The sequence below is a fragment of the Marmota flaviventris genome, chromosome 15, assembly GCF_047511675.1.
Source record: "Marmota flaviventris isolate mMarFla1 chromosome 15, mMarFla1.hap1, whole genome shotgun sequence".
Taxonomy (NCBI): Eukaryota; Metazoa; Chordata; class Mammalia; order Rodentia; family Sciuridae; genus Marmota; species Marmota flaviventris.
The window spans coordinates 76,008,879-76,023,329 of record NC_092512.1 but is presented as its reverse complement, the minus strand read 5'-3'; positions in this window follow the sequence as shown (position 1 = coordinate 76,023,329).

The following is a 14,451-nucleotide window of genomic DNA, read 5'->3' as shown; positions in this document are numbered from 1 at the left end:
GGCTTTGAATTGCCCCTGCTCTGAATCATTTAGGGCACATTTTTATTTTTTTTGTAGTGAACAGGATAATGATAAGGTTGCCCTACCTCCTACATTGGAGACTTCTGCCTGTTGGGTCAGTCTCATTTCTTGCAAAGGAAGATATCCTGCAGGTGCCCGAGAGCCTGGGAGGGCCTGAGAGGTCAGTGTCTCAGATGTATGATATTAAGACACCAAAGCAACCATCTCCAGACTGTCCTATCCATCCCAAAATGCAGAACCTGAAATTGGGTTAACAAATTCAAATGCAGCTAAATGGGAAAGGAGAAGCTGATGTGTATGAAAGAGTTTGGAATCAAAAGGGGAGAAAGGGAACCCAGAAGCATTTTCCCCAGCAGAGGCCAGATGTTTGCTGTGTCTTGTGTTTGGTGTCTAGACCCTTTGGCATGCGTATGCCAGGAAGAGTTAACTGAACAACCAGAAAGATAATGTGGTGCTGCCTAAGACCCAGTGTAGCTTTGGCTTCACTTTCTCCTGTCATTAAATAGCTAGTGTTTGAGTTTTCATTGATGCTACCTTGACTCTAGAATATTGGTTCACACCTTTCCCTGTCTCAGAATATCTACAATTCAACACAGCAGTGGAATGGAATAGAGTTGACACTGAAACAGTAGTTCTAGATTCTCAGCATCTTTAGAACATCCACAGCCAAGCAGAATCATTGCCACAGCAACCCATTCCTCAACAAATTTACATTTACAGATAACTCACCAAGAACATGGTATGGTTTTGAGTGCAATAGAATTATTCTGTCAAACTGAATCAGAGGCAAAATTTCTCACTTTGGGACTGTTGACATTTTAGCCAGATAACTCTCGGTTGTGGGGGAACTGTTATAAACCTCACAAACATCACAGGATGGTGAGCAGCAGACCTAGCTTGTATCCACTAGATGCCAAGTCCATACACACCCAGTGGTGGACACAAAGACAATGTCTTCAGATATCACCAAATATCCCCAAGAGACAAAATCGCCTTTAATTGATAAGCACTGGCCTAGAGGGATGGTTCTTTGGGTAAAATATGCTGAGGAGTGTTGAGGTGGGGCAAATCTGAGAAGGTAGATGTAGCAGATCGTGTTTGCTAAAAATGTCTGTCATAGCAACATCATCTTCTGTCCCATGTGCTCTTCCAGAAACTTGCCAATTCCGTATCAAAAGACAGAATCAACCAGGGCAGACACGTGAGCCTGTCTTGACTACGAGTATATAGCAGAAATGATCCTATGTGACATTTCTGCCATTCACTGTTGGGTCATAAAGTATGATCCTATGTCTGCCTGGCCTTGCTCTCTGCAGATGTTGGTCTTGAAAACCCAGCCACCATACTCTGAAGAAGCACAGATCACATGGAAAGGTTGGCATGGAGATTCATAAAGGCCATTGTCCTGAGCCCTGGGTGACCTTTTGGCCAGGAGCCAGCGCTAATATGCCAGTAACATAAGAACCACCTTGGAAACAGATCTTTTTGTTCCCAGTCAAATTGCCACTGTGGAGCAGAGATTAGCCTTTGTGACCAAGCCTAGCCCAAACTGAAGATTCATTGGCAAAAGAAATTATTGTTTTAAGTCATTGAATCTTAGGATGCTTTGTTATGCAGCAATAGAAAACTCTAGCAGTAGAACTCTGAGTTCATGTAGACCTGAATACATAGCTCAAGACTTGGATTATAAATATGTGGAGGATCATGAGTAGCTACCCTAATGACAAGAACACTGTAATGTGTTTCTGAAAGTTATAGCTAAGGAGGTTGGGGCACAAAGTATTTAAGAATTGTTAGTAAATATTCAAAGAAAGGCAAGTCAAGGTTTCCATAGGAGTCAAGAGAAGGTTGGGGGGGGGGCTGGGGTTATGGCTCAGAGGTAGAGCGCTCGCCTTGCAAGTGCAAGGCCCTGGGTTCGATCCTCAGCACCACATATCAATAAATAAAGTTAAAAAAAAAGAAAAGTGGATGTTGAAAAAGGGAAAGGAGATGGACAGTGGTAGCAGCAAATATCAAGGAAATATGGAGTAAGGACAAGGTAGAACTGCAATTGCTGAGAACTGTAATCTGGGGCACTCAGCAGAAATTTGGTATTTAACTTCCAGGATCAAGATTTAAAGTGGAACGGAGGGCACTAGACACAGGCAGGGTGTAAGTGGTAAATCACACGGGAGCCTAGCCACTACCTTAGGAGTGTCACAGGCTCCAATGTGCAGGGAGGCCACTGGATGTCCTGGCTAACATGCAGATGCTGAATCCTTGCTGCACCACCTACTTCCTGCATAGCTTGGGGAAGATGCTGGATTTCCCTGTTCTTCCATTTCTTTCCTATGAAATATAGCCAATACTAAAAACTGTCTCTGAGGGTTGCTGTGAGGAATAGGTAAAATAATATCCAGAAAGCATCTTGAATAGTGTCTGCTAGGTCTTAGGTACCCAATTAGTGTTAGTTGTTAAAGTTTATTTTTCAACATATCCCAATCTTGAACACTCTGGCTGTCTGGATGAAGTCCCTCTATATCATCATTTAAAAATTTTTAAATTTTTGCAGTACTGAGGAACAAACCTGGTGGTGCTCTATAACTGACCTACATTCCCCATCTCTTTAAATATATATATTTTTAAAATTTTGAGACAGAGACTCACTAAGTTTCTGAGGCTAGTCTCAAACTTGTGATCCTCCTGTCTTAGCCTTCCCAGTTGATGGGGTTACAGGAACGTGTCACCGACCTCACCCAGCTGCTATAGCCCTTCTATGCATGCATTTGGATTGGAGCTGGCACATTCCGTACCCATTGGCTCTCTCTACCACTCTTTTTGGTCCTTTCCTTCAACCCTGCAAAGTGAGGCATCATTGACCCCATCAGATACGAATAAATAATAAACCAAATCACAGAATGATAAGAGATTCCCCCTAAACTAGTACTGAGATAAAATATGTAATAGATTCCTTTATGATAAGGTTTTATAATTACTTTCTGAATTTACAGTAGAGAAAATTGAGCACTGTTTGGAAACCATTTTATTCTAGGAAGCATAACTGTTTCTAATTCTGTGTCAAATTTATCCCAGCTCCTGTGCTCGTCAGCACATAATTTCTCTATTGCTTTACATGTATAATAGGATTAATAATATTTGTGTTTTGAAAGAATGAAAATATTTGTAAAGTACTTAAATTTTTAAAAAAAATCTCATGATCCTCTTATAAGGTTGTATTTTGAAGGGCTTGTGAGTTTAGGTACATAGATTTATTTAGAGATAAAATTATTGAAAATTAGAATACAGTAATAACCTGTCTTATTTGTAGTAGTTTGCTAAATCTCTTTGAAATATATTTACATGCCCTTCAAAATGGGGTGATACAAGTCCAATATTGTTTCCATTATCTTTGTGCTAATAATAAGACCAATCAAGAGGCAAGTAACAACGTCCTTGTCCTTTGTTATGACACATGACACATCCTCTGAAGGGCTTGTACTTTGTTAATTGAGAAATAGTTATACATTGTGCTGAGACAGTCTTAATGATACCTTGAATACCCTTCTTCAAGCAAGCAGTCTTTGCTTTTCAAAATACTCCTTAACAGATTCCACAACATTTTATAAGTCATTTATTTACTTGCTATGTGCTTATTATATGAGGCACTGGAGACATGGAGACACTAAGGGCAGACCTTGTCCTTGGAGGGGCTTGCAATCCAGGTGGGCAGAGAGGGGTGGATAGAGAGGGGTGGGAGGGTCCCTATATGTGGAGACAGTTATTTGCACAGCTTAAGACTGAAGTGTACGACTCTAAAGAAGTTGTGAAGCAGACAGTGGTTGGTTCTGGTTACAAAAGGGGGGATGTTTGAAAATGCTGCTTAGAGGAGGTGACCTTTGAGCTGAGCCTACAGACATAAGGAGTTCACCAGATGGGAAGGAAGGAAAGAGAATCGCGAGAGAGGACATCATGATGGAGGGATTTTGGCAAAGTCCTAAAGATAGAAAGGATTCCTTCAGAATGGTTGGAAGATGTCACAAGGTAGTTATACTATGAGAAGGAGACTCCCAAAGGGCCAGAGGCTGCTTTGTGGTTGATATTTGGGAAGAGGGCATCAGTACTACAAAAAGAGCTAGGAAAAAATCTTTTGCTAGGTGTGCTCATCGATAAGTAATGGTAATGTCTCTAAGTAATGTCCAGCTAATAATGGAGAAAGTTTTAATATGCTGATCTCTCTCATGGAGCAAAGAGAGTGGTTGATTTACTACCTAGAGTCCGAAGGACCCTCGAAGGGCTTCATGGGGGTGGATCAATGTCCAATCCAAACTTGTGGCTCCCCCTGTTGAGGGCCACAGCTGAGTGGGGATGAATTGGAATTGAAAAAAAAAATCTTTAATATCCATAGCTAAAACATACCAGGTTTTTGGCAAAGCAGACATTTGAGGAATCCCTGATTGAGCAGGTCTCATAATAACCATCTCATTACTAATGGCTCTTAAATCGTGCAATAATCTCCATTTACCAGATTTCTTTTTAATGACAAAAATGGGAGTATTATGGGGCGATACGGAAGGTTGTATATGTCCCTCCGCTAATTGTTTTTTGACCAGGTCATGGGCTGCTTGTCTCTTTTCTTTAGTTAGGGGCCACTGAGGAACCCATACTGGTCTTTCTGATTTCCAAGTAATTTTGATTGTCTCAGTGGCCCCTTCTGAAAACCCAATCCATGTCTATCTATTTATTGATCTATTTGAATTGGTGCTGCTATACCTTGTCCTTGTTCTCCTAATCTTTTTTTCTTTCCTGAAACCTTGTCTAGCCCTAATAGTGGGCACATTTGGATTGATGTTATTTGTTAATGTCAAACCTAATTGATCTAGGACATCTCGTCCCCATAAATTTATAGGAAGATGATCCAATACATATGGCTGTATAGTTCCTTCACATCCTTCAGGATCCTTCCAATCTAATACCATTGCACTTCTATGGGGATTAGTCACCACTCCTAGGCCTCGAAGCGTTTGAGTGGCTTGTTGTAATGGCCAATGTTTTGGCCATTCTTGACGAGATATGATGCTAAAGTCTGCACCTGTATCCAATAGCCCATTAAATTCATGTCCTTGAATATTTAGTTTTAGCATTGGGCGAGAATCTAAATTTAAAGACAGCATAGCCCAATCTACACCTGTGGAGCCTAATCCCTTGGAACCTCTTTCTATAGTACACTGGAAAATTTATCATGTAGGCTGGGTATTATTAATAACTGTGCTATTCTATCTCCTGGTGAAATTACTGATATACCCTTTGGAGAACTAGCTATAATTTTTATTTCACCTTCATAATCGGGATCAATTACCCCAGGACTTATCATAAGTCCTTTTAGCGTAGAAGAACTGCGTCCTAACAATAAGCCTACTGTTCCTTGGGGAAGAGGTCCTTTTACTCCTGTGGGAATGATTTGAACTCCCATCTCTGGAGTTAGTACTGCTCTGGCGGAGGCGCAGATGTCCAACCCTGTGCTCCCTCTGGTTTGTCTGATGAGAGATCTGATGGATAATGTGTCCTGGGCACTACCCTGATGGTGTTTCTGGGTTCCTCCAGTGCCCCGTATATTTGTGGTCGTGGGCCCCGGAGCATTGGGCCCCCCTATCCGTTTTTTGGCAATGGAGCTCGATGCCTTTCTCCATGATATCGTGGGTAAACACCTGGTCCTTGTCCATTTTTTGATAATGGAGTACCTTCTATGGTGGTTTGAGAATTCATCTAGACTCGGCTGTGGCCCTCAACATCCCCCCACAAGTTGCCCACAGTTCTCAATCCTTGCCCACCACAACACTGAACCTCTCCATCAAGTAAGCCTGAAAAGACATTTTATACACACTGATATTGTTCTTAGGCTGCGTCGATCACCCCTCATTGTAATCAGGGAGTTGGAGGTTGCAGTCTGCAGGGGCCCACTGGATTTTTTCACATTCCCTGAAACTTCCTGGGTCCTGCTCTGTTAGGGTAAGCATCATGAAGCCATGCTTGCTGTCTGAGGAGCCATCACGCGAAGCACGGCTAGCCCATAGTTTTTACTATGTTTTGCGGTGACTTAGGGCAGGCAGTTGTCAGCAGCTTCCTCCCACCTCAGTATTCCATACTAGCAACTACATGGTAAGAGCTTAATTTACATTCATCCTCTCTGCACTTCTCTGAGTATTCAGTGGGTAGTTGCCAAGTAACTGAAAATGTGTCTAGACACAGATGTTTCTAAATTCAACAACAGGGTTAATTTTCTGATCTGCAAAGTCAAACACATGTAACCCCTGTAGCAGAATGCACAGAGTAAGGTAAAGATAAAATGTTAAGATCTAAGGAAGGGTTAGCTATACTTCATTAGGTATAGGGACTTTGTTCACCAAAATAACTTGCAATCAAAATCAACATCCAATTAATTAAAAAAAAACACTGTGAAGGAAATGGTTAACAACAGTCCTCTGACCTAATTTTTTTCTTTACCCTGGACACACAAAAAAAGTGCCTCAATCAGATCCCTTTGCTTATGTGCTAATAACCAAATCTTCTTATAAAAGCATGGTATTTATAAGTAAAAAAGGGAATGGAGAGTACTTCTATGTGAAATGCTCTCAGCAACTATTCCAGTTTTCTATTGCTGTGCGAGAAATCACCACAAAGCTTTAGAAGCTTAAAACAATGCTTTGCTATTATCTGTCATCTTTCAGTGGGTTGCTGTGGCTCCTGGGTGGTTTGTTCTTGGAACTTCCCCTGTGATCTTAGTGCTACAGTTGCAGACATCTGAGAATGTCGCTGGATCTCTGAGATGGATTGCCGGCGATGCCAGTTGATGAGATTGAAATTATAAACTTACATGGGATCTCTCCACATGTAAGCCTTGAGTTTCACAGCTTGACTTAGGGGTCTGTCTCCAGAGAAAGTACTCTAACAGACTCAGGCAGATTAGCCTCCAAGAATGTCACTTCTGCTGCATTGTATGAGCCAAAGGCAGCCCAAACTCAGCAAGAGGGGAAATAACTCCCACCTTTTAACAGACACTAAAATGGTCACTTCGCAAAAACAGCAAATGGATTGGCAGATATCATGAGAACTTACTTTTTTCTTCCACTGAAGAATATGTCTGATCTATCTATGTTGCCTATTGTAAATTAACCTGGTCTTTATGGATTGATGGGGCACGACTGGAGACTGTTACATGAGCTGGGAAATTAGTGGCATTTAATAGCTCTGTATCCATTCTTATCCATTTACCTTACAAGGTAAATTTGAACCAGCATTTTTTTGTGTGTGTGGTATATCATGTATTTCTCTTTATTATAGTTACTTATTTTTTCTTTGATGTGACTATGTTTGATTGTGATAAAATATACAAAACATAAAATTTGCCATCTTAACCACTTTTAAGTGTTCAACTCAGTAGAATTAAGTGTGTTTACGTTGTTGCAGCATCAGTTTTAATGAAGGCTAGAGAGAACAATTCTGAGACATACTGGTGGTCCAGGGAGAAATCATTAAACTTTTATGATAAAGAGCCAGATAATATACCCATTAGGTTTTGTAGGCCACTTGATCTTTGTTGCAATTTCTCAATGTTATTTTGTATGTGTGTGTGAATTTTTATTTTATCTTCTATGTACATATGTGAATATACCAGAGTGAATTTCCCCATTGTGTATATCCACAAGTCAATAATTTTTTAAAAAATTAAAAACTACAAGTAGCAGAAAGTTCAGTAGAGGGAAGAGAAGAGGGAAGTATTTGGGACTGAATTAGAGCAAATTATATTCCATGCTTTATAATTATGTCAAAATGAATCCTAATGTTATGTATAGCTAAAAAGAATCCACTGTGTTGTGGTGGTGGGAGAGGACCCATGTGAACAAATGAGCCTGACTTTGTTCTGATGAAACTTGAATTACAAAAATAGGTAGCAGGCAAGATTTGATCCAAGGGCCATACTTTGCCAACCTCTGTTCTATGATATCTCCAAAGGAAGAATGCTTGCCCTGTATCTTGCTATTGAATCATTAGCAAACTTGGTGTCAGGTAAGATCTATAAACTGTTTTAAGTCGATTCAATTGTGATCTTCACTTAGAGAGTCTCTTAAATATCCAACACCATACTTGTGTACAATATGGGCACTTAATATCTATAAATCAGTTGGTCTGCAAATATTAATTGAATTCCAGTGGTGGACATGGCAGAATATAGGATTGAAACTGAAGTTTAGGATTTTCTCATTCAATGACACCTGAACTGATTGATTGCACTTAGCTACATGCTAATGGAAATGGCAGAGCACATACTTTTCAGAAAAAGTGGAAGTTCCTATTCAACTTAACTTCATTATTGAGAAGAAATCTAAATTTATTATGGGCTATTTGGAGATCAGACAATAATCTAGACTACTTTTAAAGTATTTTTAACACAAAAGGAAAATAAGTCTCCTAGAATGTAGTACCCGCCCCCCCAAATAAAATCCCCTTTTCTACAGCAGGATTTCTACAAATGGAAGCCATGGTATTAGGTTAAGTTTGAAGGCCAATGAGAAGGGAATGAAGTGGGACAGTCTAAGTAGATTGTCAGGAATGGCTCATTGCATAACCAACAACTGTTTTTTTTTTTTTTAATCCTTTGAGAATACTGGTAAATGTAAGATAAATATTAAGACTTCAGTTCCATGGAATTTCCATTCTTCCTTTGAGAGCTTTAATAGAAGTTGTTTTCTAAAGAGGTGAACAGATGACAGTATTTTTTAATATGTGTAGTTGGGGTAACTAGCAGCTATAAGGAAAGAAAAATAAAAGTTTGTATAGGAAAAAATATCTGAACTCTTTTTTTTGGTGAAGGAAATTTTAGGAAATTACAAAAAATACTTGAAATTTGACACATATATATAAGCAAAACAAAAGCTGTAAACATATTTTTAGGCTTATTATAAATAAAGTGTTTCACAGGACAGTGGAACTTCTAATTTAAATACAGACTCAGAATGTTTCTTCGTTATTTTCTACAAATGTTCCCATTTCATATTTCAGATAGTGAGACATTCTTAGAGAGGTTAAGTGATCAGATTTTAAAAAGTATGTGGTAGAAATGATGGAAAAGACTTATTTATTTTTCCTAGGGGCAGAAAAGAAAAATATGCCCAGGGAAACTTGAAAATCAACAAAAATAACTGCAGAAAATGTTTTTATTAGCTATTCTACCATTGAAGCTTATGTCATGGTGACATGCTAATTCCAGAAAGGAGGGACACAGAAGTATTACATGAACTGCTGGCTTCTTGCTATTTGTCTCTATTTTAGAGCAAGAACCCAAGCCTACATTATAGTCTCAAAGCTGTTGGTCTAGCCATAACGGCATGAATTCAAAATCCCAGGGCAGGCTCAGATGGCAGGATAAGGAGAGGAAAGAAGACTTAGCTACATGATAAAAAGGAAAGAGGTTCTGTAACTTCTTGAATTATGCATCAAAGCACAGATGTGAAGAGTTGGGTGTGAATAAGGATCAATACAGGGTTCTCAATGAGAGCATAGTTTGAAATGTGCATGATTTCTGTTTTCCCCAAGTCCAAGTTCCTCACACAAACTGGCTACAGAGGAGAGGCAGCAGAGCTCACCTCTTTGGGTTCTGCTGTTCCTTTGGTATTTTTGAGTCTTAAGTGCCATCTTTACTGTTAAATGTAGCATTATGTAAAATTGGATGCAAGTTTTATCAAATGGGTTAGAAATCTTCACAGGGTGTGTATGGGTATATATGGGCAGGGAAATGGAGTAGAATTGATGTATTAAAAGGAAAGATAAACATCTTAGTGGAGGAATTACGGAGAACTCGGGAGTCCAGAATGGTGGTGGGTTTTAACTACATTTTGGAAATGTAAAAATCCCACCCAGGGCAGTATGTACTTATGGAGCTTTTGAAAATAACAATAAAGATGTCTTCAAATTGCTCTGCACTCCAGGGGTGGCCTGCGCTGTGCAGAGATGCATGTCCTACACCGAGTTCTGGCAGGCAGAACTGCAGCATTGTTATGCTTGACTGTATGGAGTGGACCTAGGGCCAGGGGGGTTTCCTGCTGGGGGCTTGTTGCTAGAGTTTCCCCAAGAAGTATGCAAAAGGCTAAAATGAAATACAATCTCAATTTGTCTTTCCAACTAAAGCAATCACAAAGATGTTTTCTGTCATGCTCTGCTTGTCCCAACCTTTCGGTGCTCCTGGCTTCACTGCGGCCGGAAGCTCGATTATCTATTCTGCTTAGGCGATGCACTGTTTTTTTTTTCCCAATCCATTTTCTCTTCATCCTCCTCCCCACACACCCTGCTGCTTTTGCTACACCCCATTATGTTGTACAGAATTTTCCCCCTTGCTCATTGGTCCATTCCGGCTCTCAGGGGGCTCCAGCAATTTTTCATGAACAACAACAACAACAAACATAACAATAACCAAAAAACCCTTAGCTCTTTGTTGCTTCTTTTAAGGTCTTCTACATCCTTACCACTGTCCTTCTAGGATCACCAAACTGTACTACTAATACCAGCCTCACGGGGCTCTATGCTGGTATAGATAATGGACTCAAACTCAGGCTCCTGGTGCACATCCATCATTCATCCCCACCCAAGGATTCCACAGTGGTACCTTAACAAACTCCCAGGTCTGTCGGTCAAACACAGAGTGCTAAGTGCCTCAACTCAGCTGTTTTGCTCCTATCTGTTGTTCTTGAGAGCCCACTGCTATTTGTTTTGTAATTAGAATGCTATATTTTCAAAACGATTGCATATGCTAACTTACAAAGCAGAGGTTCTTTTAAACAATTATTTGAGAACTTCTTGTTTTTTTTGAGAACTTCTTGTTTTTACAAACTGTTTAGTTCATATCTAAAGTAGCCTAAGTAGACTTCTCCATTTCCCTAATACTAAGAATTTTCCTCCATAACTTCATGTTGCTTTTTTTTCTTTTTTTTTCCTTTGCAGATGGAGACTGGAAGGTGACTGTTGTCACTGGGGAACTTGAAAATGCTGGCACCACGGCAACAGTATCCCTTTATGTCTATGGAGAAACAAGATGTTCAGGGCCTATTATTTTGGGATCTGGGAAACACCAGCTGTTTAGTTCCAACAGTGCAGATATGTTCAAGGTAAGACTAACATGACTCTAACTTGTTTGCTGAGATGTATTATGGTATACATTCCCTAGGATGCACCAAGAATGACTTTGTTCTGTTGACCTTGCATTTGCATTATATATATATTTGTTATACTGGAAACCTTCTATCCTAAGGGAGTTAGGAAACAGTAGTAATCATAGAAATATAAGATTTCAGTCCATTTTTATTTGTATACAGAAGCAAAAAGCACACAAACTTTGGAAAGTTCAAAATTTAGAGTGGAAAAATTTACTATTTGTCTTACCAACAAGCTGAGCTTTTATTTATTTATTTATTTGTGGTGTTTGGGATTGAACTCAGGGACTTGTGCATGTGAGGCAAGTGCTCTACCAACTGAGCTCTATCCCCAGCCCTAAGCTGAGTATTTTTGTTTGTGAATGTCCATCTAAGATTTTGTTTGAATCCTTACATACTTTACACAAGCAGCCTCATGTAGATGATGGGCCACGATGGTGTGATGAGAGGAGATGGTGCAGCCCACAATGACCACAGGAACTAAGCCATCACATGACCAATATTTAAATGCTGACTTGGCCATTTATAAGCGTGGTGAGCTGGACATACGTTAACCTTTCTTTGCCTCGGTTAACAAAACCTTTCTTTGCAATGTTTCCTCGATCATTTTTCCCTTAAAGGGTTATCATGAAGGCTCAATGAAGTAATCCTTATTGTAGTTCCTGAAATGTTTAATGAATATTCACCACTAATATTATAATACATATGCAATTTTGTATCACTCCTTTCTATGTATTACCATTTATATAAGAAGCTACAAGTCTTCTTGATTATAAATTTCCCACTTATTAAATACTAGTAGTACACCATCTATACGGAATACTTTGCTATTGTTGAATATTTAAATGACTTCTAGGTTTTTGCTATTATAAATAATACTGCAATGAATATACTTTGAATCTTAACTTTCTTCTTTTTTAACCAAAGCTATTTTATTTTCTTAGGACAAATCCTGAGCAGTGGGATTACTCTTGATTCATTTTTACAAATTACTTTTTGAAAGTATCTGCTTCACATAGCACCATGCCAACCAGGACACAGGGAAAAATGGATAAATATTAGTTGTTACTAATCATGACTATACACCAAATTATGGTCTATTCCTGCCGTACATAGTATTTAATATCTTGCAGTTAAAATTTCTCACTCCCCTGAAAGTTATGTGACATGAGTGACTCTGTGGAAGTTATCTTAGCTCTAATCTTTTTGTTAAAAGAGCTTTGCTGAGATATAATTCAGATGCCATACATTCACCCATTTAAGTGTACAATTAATGATGTTCAGTAAATTCACAGATATATACAACAACCTCCAAAATTCACCCCAAAAGAAAGCTCATTGGCAAGAACTCTAACTCTCCAGCCCCCAGATTTAGGAAAGCATTGTTCTGCTCTCTGTTTCTATAAGTTTGCCTGTTCTGGACATTTCATATAAATGGATTCATACAACATGGGGTCTTTATTGTCTGTCTGATTTAGTATAATGGCATTTTTTTTTTCCGATTAGTTGTACATGACAGTAGAATGCATTTTGACACATCATACATAAATGGAGTATAACTTCTCATTCTTCTGGTTGTACATGGTGTAGAATTACATGGGTCATGTAATCATATATGCACATAGGGTAATAATGACTGATTCATTTCATTGTCTTTACCACTCCCAAATCCCCTCTCCTCCCTTCAATTCCCTCTGTCTATTCCAAAGTGCCCCTATTCTTTCCTAGCCTCTGCTTGTTGTGTTTTAGCGTCTGCATATCAGAGAAAACATTCTGCCTTTGGTTCTTTGGGATTGGCTTATTTCACTTAGGATGATAGTCTCCAGCTCCATTCATTTACCAGTATATAATAAGTTTATTCTTCTTTAAGGTAGAGTAATATTCCATTGTGTGTGTATATATACTACATTGTCTTTATCCATTCATCTGTTGAAGGGCACTTAGGTTGGTTCCATAGTTTAGCTCTTTTGAATTGAGCTGCTATGAACATTATTGTGGCTGCATCACTATAGTATGCTGATTTTGTGTCCTTTGGGTATATGCCAAAGAGTGGGATAACTGGGTCACATGGTGGTTCCATTCCAAGTTTTCTGAGGAATCTCCGTACTGCTTTCCATAGTGGTTACACTAATTTGCAGCCCCACCAGCAATGTATGAGTGTAACTTTTTCCCCACATCCTCTCCAACATTTATCGTTGCTTGTATTTTTGATAATTGCCATTCTGACTAGAGTGAGGTGAAATCTCAGTGTATTTTTGATTTGCATTTCTCTAATTGCTAGAGATGTTGAACATTTTTTCAAATGTTTGTTAATCAATTATACTTTTTCTTCTGTGAAGAGTCTGTTCAGTTCCTTTGCCCATTTATTGATTGAGTTATTTGTTTTTTGGTGTTAAGTTTTATGAATTCTTTATATATCCTAGAGATTAATGCTGTATCTCAGGTGCATGTGGTAAACATTTACTTCCATTCTGTTAGGCTGTCTCTTCATGTTATTGACCAAAATGTTTTTAAGATTTTAACCCAGGTTATAGCATGTATCAATACAATACCTCAGTCTTTTTCATGACTGAATAATATTCCATTATGTGCCTGTATCACACTTTATCCAGTCACCCACTAGATGACAGACATTTAGGTCATTTTCACTTTTTAGCTATTATGAATAGTACTATGATAAATATCTCAGTATATGTTTGTGTGTAGACATGTGCTATCATTTCACTTGGTTATATATTTAGGAGTATAAATGTTGGATTATGGAAAACATATGTTCAGCATTTTGAGGAATTTCCAAACAGTTTTCCAAGTCAGTTGCATCATATTTTCATTCCCACCAGCATTGTGAGAAGTTTCCTTTTTCCACATTCTCACCACCATTCATTTTTGTCTTTTATTAAAAGTGCGGACCCAGGCTGATGCATGAGCATTGTGAGTTCAAAGCCAGCCTCAGCAAAAACAAGGCACTAAGCAACTCATTGAGACCCTGTCTCTAAATAAAATACAAAATACAAAACAGGGCTGGAGATGTGACTCAGTGGTCAAGTGCCCCTGAGTTCAATCCCCAGTACCAAAAAAAAAAAAAAAAACACCCAAAATGCTATCCCAGTGGGTGAGTGGGTATGAAATAGTATTTCATTGGGTTTTTGACATACATTTTCTTAGTGACTAAAAGATCATATGGCAGAACATCTGGAGAGAGCAGGCAGAGTGGAGTTCTGGAGATCAGGGGCTGAACATCTTTCAGCTG